Source organism: Triticum dicoccoides, chromosome 6B (assembly GCF_002162155.2).
Source record: "Triticum dicoccoides isolate Atlit2015 ecotype Zavitan chromosome 6B, WEW_v2.0, whole genome shotgun sequence".
NCBI lineage: Eukaryota > Viridiplantae > Streptophyta > Magnoliopsida > Poales > Poaceae > Triticum > Triticum dicoccoides.
In genome coordinates this window covers 670521923-670528292 of record NC_041391.1, presented here as the reverse complement: position 1 = coordinate 670528292, position 6370 = coordinate 670521923, and positions in this window count along the sequence as shown.

The window sequence follows — 6370 nt, the reverse complement described above, 5'->3', positions numbered from 1 at the left end:
CGCAACAATCCTTAGAGAAGAAAGTGGTACATTCTTGGCTGCTCAATGCAATTTTGTTCCATATGCAGCCGATGCAGTTACCACCGAGGCTTTGGCTATGAGAGATGGACTCAATCTAGCAAATAACATGGGTTCCACCGAGTTGAAGTAGTCTATTTGGCACATGGAGACCGCCTATTTGGCGCATGACACGCTGCTAACGAGCCAGCGCACACCCACTCCCACCCCCCGCACCCTATTGGGCTGGCCCATGAGCAGGGTTGGAAAACCTCTATTTTTTATTTTATTTTTTGCTATTTGCCTTTTGTTTTTATTTTCTGCTCTAATTTTTCCTTATTTAAAAAAATTTAGGATTTAAAAAAGTTCCATATATAAAAAAACGTGAATCTGCAAAAAATTATTCCAGAAATCATAACATGTTCGTGGATTAAAAAAATGATCGTGATTTTGAAAAACTGTTTGCGTAATAAAAATATGTTCATGAATTAAAAAAATCTTGATAGATTTTCTAAAAAAATAATCGTGAATTACAAAAGAAATTTCTTGACTCAAAAAATGTTTGCTAATTTGGAAAATGTTCATGCATCTTTCAAAAATGGTCATCAAAAAATTGTACATAAATTTAATTTTGCAAAAAAATGTCCGCCGATTCAAAAAAGTTTTTTCACAATTCCTAAAATGTTCATCAAACCAAAAAAGAATTCGTCCATGCAGAAAATGGATCATGAATTATTAAAAAAAATGTTCATAGAAATAAAAAAGATTGGGCATTACCCAATAGTTCATCAAATAAAAACTGTTTCCTGGCTCAAAACATGTTCTTTAATTTTAAAAATGTTCCTGTATTTATTAAAAATGTTTTTCAAACAAAAACTATTCATGAATTCCAAAAAATGTCCCACATTTCAAACAATGTTTTCTAATTCAGAAAAATGTCGATTTGAAAATATGCAAAAAATTTATAAAAAATCATCATTAATTTAACAATTGTTCATGAATTCGGAAAATGTTCACAATTTCATAAGAAAGCGAAATAAAAAAATGTTCACAAATTTAAAAATACTGGTTAATTCGATTTGATTTAAAATTTATGAAAAAATTGCAAAATTTTAAAAATCGTGGTTTATACAATTCTGACTTGGTCCGGGAAGTTTCTAGATCGTTTCCAAAACTGGAGTGGAGATAGTTTTTGTGCCGGCCCATAATTAGTTGCGGTTGTGACCTAAAATGGCAGATACTATTTGATGCTCGCGAGCATCAAAAGGAAGAGCCTTCTCTGAAGCTCGGCTGTATACGCCTCGGCTTAGGCCGGCCCACCGTTGTTCCTTTTTTTCTTTTTCATTTTTACCTTTTTATTTTTTCCTTTCATTATACAAGTTTACTTCTGTGTTTATATACAAAAATGTTCATTGTATATTTAAGTAAATATTCATCCTATAGTAAGAAAATGTCATCATATTTTAAAAAATGTTCATTGTGTATTTTAAAAAACATTCAGCGTATATTAAAAAACATATTCAATGTGTATTTAAATATTGTTCAGCATATATCACAATTTTTTTTAATATTTATTATAAATTTAAAACAAATTCAGCTTAAATTTTCTGTGTGTATTGAATATTTTTAGCACATATTTACAAAAAGTGTTCAATGTCTATTCTAAAAAGCATTCAGTGTATATTTAAAAAATATTCAGTGTGTATTTAAATTTTGTTTAGCATATATCACAAAAATGTTTAATATGTTTTATAAATTTTAATCTTTGTTCAATGTAATTTTTTGGTGTGTATTAAATTTATTTTCAGCACATATTTACAAAAAGTGTTCAATGTATTTTTACAATTTGTTTAACGTTTGGAATTTCAGTATTTTTTCATGTTTTTAGTTTTGTTCAAGTTTCAAAAAAAATTCAAAATTTTCAAAAAATATTCATAACATTTTCTATTTTATGAGGGAGTAATCTACTAGTCTTCATCGAGCCAACTCAATCAAGAAAGATGATCGAACTTGAGGGAGTCAAGATCGTCATCATCTAGCTCAAGTGGATTATGTGCAAGCCAAAGGTTTTCCCTTGATATATTTTCTATTTTACCGATCTCATGGTGGTAGTTGGGAGACCGGGTTATAGGATCGATTGCCTTACTATCAAGGGGGCTCTCAAGTTAGTATCTTGATTGTATCGTTCGTAGAGTGCTCAAACCATTGCATCCTTGCATCATATTTCTTGGTTCTTGTTTGGTGTTTCTCTTTGTGAGTTTTAGAGCTTATGGTCATCTTATTGACAAACTCGAGCTCATTGAAAACGGAGTTCATATATGCATCTTCTATGATGTTTTCGATGTTGGAGTTTTTGTCGGTTCTTCTCTCATAGAGGTTTCCCATCTCTATATCTTAAGGCATACTCCCCATGTCGCTGTTGGATAGTATTTGTCGTCATCTATCCAACAAGTATGAGTTTGCTCAATTCGGAGTTCATTTGCAAAAATTATGATAGTTCTGGTTCCCTGCTTCCATCTGTTTGCTTGGGTTATTTTGAAGCTCACTAGCGATAGCACCGCCCTGGGCAGCGGTAATACCGCTTGTGCGGTACTGCTGCGGTCCATTGCTGTGGGCACTACCGCTTGTTTTTGGGCTTCTGGACTCATTTTTGCTGCGGCAGCAGCAGGGCGGCAGTAGAGCATGGTAGTACCATTTCAGACGGTAGTACCGCGCCTGCCCAGCGGTAGCACTATGTGTCGCGGTACTTCTGTTGTGGACTACTGCCACACTACCGCTTATCTTCTTGTTTCTATAGTCCCTCGCAGCCTCCACGATAGTAGTGCGGTAGTTGGGCGCGGTAGTACCACTATGTGCAGTACTACCATCCTACCATCCCTCTACTACTGCTAGTTCTCTGTGTCCCGCGACACTAAGTGGTAGTACCGCTTGTGAGGACGGTAGTACCGCTCTGACGACACTACCACGCCTGAACTTGCATTCTCTTAGTGCTACACCTAGAACTATCGCCGCAAGCGGTAGTACGTACCGCTCACCTAAGCGGTGGTATTGCTTGTGTGCGGGCTGAAGGCATAACGGTTGGATTCCCCCTCCTATTTAAGGGGGCCTTATTCCGCAATGGTCCCCATCCTTCTAGCTCGTGTTCTTTCCTCATTGTTGACCATCTCTGAGCTTGCTATCTCTCAATACATGCAATGATTCTTGCTAGTTTTGAGGGAAAAGAGAGAGGAAAGATCCATATTTCTACCAATCACTTTCTCCTCTATATGAAGACAACCCCTTGGATCTAGACCTTGGAGTTCTTGGTGTTCTCCTTCTTGTTCTTCCTCTCATTTTCCTTCATAGTTTTCGTTGCTTTGGTGGGATTTGAGAGTGACGGACTTGGGCACTTCGTGTGCCCTCGCCATTGCATTAGTTGCATCGGTTTGAGTTCACGGTGATACGTGGAAGTGAAAAGTTGAGAAGCTTATTACTCTTGGGTGCTTGGGCGTCCTAGACGGTTTGTGGTGCTTCAAAGCTCAGTCATTGTGGTGTGAAGCTCCGGGCTTGAGTCGGGGTCTCCAATTAGGTTGTGGAGATTGCCTCGAGCAATTTGTATGGGTTCCGATGACTGCCCCCAAGGGTTACCAAAGTGTACGGGTTCGGTAACCGTCCCCAAGGGTTGCCATTTGTACGTGTTAGGTGACCGCCGATACGTCTCCAACGTATCTATAATTTATGAAGTATTCATGTTATGTTTGCAACAATTTTAAATGGTTTTGGTATGATTTGATTGGAACTAACCCGGACTGACGTTGTTTTCAGCAGAATTACCGTGATGTTGTTTTTTGTGCATAAATAAAAGTTCTCGGCATGGGCTGAAAATTTACGGTGATTTTCTATGGACCAAAAGAGGCCCATGGAGCACCGGAGCTGGGCCAGGGGATGGCTGAGGGAGCCATAAGCCTACCCCCTAGGGCACGCCTCCCGAGCTTGTGGGCCCCTTGGGCACCTCCCCCTGATGTGAGACCGACGCCAAAAAATCCTATAAATACCCAAACCCCGAAAATAACCCTAGATGAGAAGTTCCGCCACCACAAGCCTCTATATCTACAAAAACTCAACTGAGACCCCGTTCTGGCACCCTGTCAGAGGGGGAACTCATCACCAAAGGCCATCTTCATCATCCCGGTGGTCTCCATGACGAGGAGGGAGTAGTTCACCCTCGAGGCTGAGGGTATGTATCAGTAGCTATGTGTTTGATCTCTCTCTATCTCTCGTGTTCTTGATGTGGCACGATCTTGATGTACCGTGAGCTTTGTTAATATAGTTGGATCATATGGTATTTCTTCCTCTCTATCTCGTTGTGATGAATTGAGTATGTTTCACTATTATTGGATTGAATACTTGTTGGATTTGAAAACACTTGATGTATGTCTTCCATATGAATACCCGTGGGTGACAATGGGGTATTATATTGATTCAATTGATGTATGTTCTGACACTCAACCCGCGGAATCCCGAGGAGACATTGGGGTAATCTATGCATAGGGTTCATGCACGTTTTCGTCCTACTTTCTCCGGTAGAAATCTTGGGGCACTCTTGGAAGTTCTTTGTGTTGGATTGAATATTATGAATCTAAAGTTGTTTGATGCATATCGTATAATCAACTCATGGATACTTGTGGTGACATTGGAGTATCTGAGTGACATTAGAGTTGGTTGATGTGTATCATATGGTGTTATTTTAGTACGAACTCTAGGGTTGTTTATGACACTTATATGAATAGCTCAATAGATTGATCGAAAAAAATAACTTTTGAGGTGATTTCGTACCCTACAAACAATTTCATCTTATGTTCTCCGCTTGATAAGAACTTTGGAGTGACTCCTTGTCGCACGTTGAGGGATTGTTATATGATTCAATTATGTTAGCACTGTTGAGGGATTGCACTAGTGAAAGTACGAACCATATGCCTTGTTTCTAAGCATTGCAATACCGTTTGTGCTCTGTTTTATCACTTGCTACCTTGCTATTTTCATATTTTCAGATTACAAAAACATATATCTACTATCCATATTACACTTGTATCATCATCTCTTTGCCAAACTAGTGCACGTATATAATTTGCCATTATATTGGGTATGTTGGGGACATAAGAAATTTCTTGTATTTGATTGCAAGGTTGTTTGAGACGGACCATCTTCACCCTATGCCTCCTATGGATTGATAAATCTTAGGTCATCCACTTGAGGGAAAATTGCTAATGTCCTACAAAACTTTACACTTGGAGGCTCAACACGAGTCTACAAGAATAAGTTGTGTAGTAGACATCAACCGCTCTCAAGGGTACATTAATGGAATCATGGCATCTTGCGTTGTGCAAGAGCGCGAGGAGATTACGGTGGTCCTAGTGGCTTATTGAGGAGTATTGTGTCTCCACGCAGCTCCAAATGAAGATTAGCATTCGCAAAGGTGTGAACTTCTGGATATATTGTCGTTTCCGCGTGCCTCAGTTATCTCTCACCCGAACCCTGTACTTTGTGATAGCCTTAGTGTTTCATGATATATATATTCCTATCACTTAGTTGTTTATTTTGCTTAGCATAAGTTGTTGGTGCACATAGGTGAGCCTAGCTGTTTTAGGTTTTGTGTTTGACAAATTAAACGCTAGTTTTATTCTGCATTCAAGCCCAAACCGCAATTATTTTAAAGTGTCTATTCACCTCCCCCCTCTAGGCGACATCTATGATCTTTCACTACTGAATGTTAGTGATTAATAGGCCGCACAGGTATTTAGGAACTAAATGCAGTAGCAGATCCAAAAAAATGACCATTGAATTTTTTGTAATATATGATGAACCAGTTTTAAATACACATTTAACATTTTTGTGTTATATGCTGAACAATTTCTAAACATACATTAAAGATTGTTGTGATATACGCTAGAACATTTTTAAAGTACGCAATGAATATTTTTTAAATACGTTGAACATTTTCTTCATATGCGGTGAATGTTTTCTTAAATATATGACAAACATTTATGTAATACACGATGGACTCTTGTATAACACACAAGAAAAGGAAATATAAACTGAAGAAACATGAATTGTTTATCATATAAATGTGTTAATGAAAAATGCATGATGAAACATTTTCTACTGTAATAATGGAAGCAAAAGGAAAAATAAAAAAACGGAAAGAAAAACCAACTAAACATAAGACCAAAAAAAACCTGAAAGAATAGAAAAATCATGTATGGCATATTGTATACATCTTGCCTGGCAAATTTTGTAGTCACTGCCTCATTTGGTAGTTTCATTTCCAGCGAACTTGGTTTATGCTTTATCTGACTTGTCGTAGTGTGTGGATGATTTTGAAGAAATAATGTTT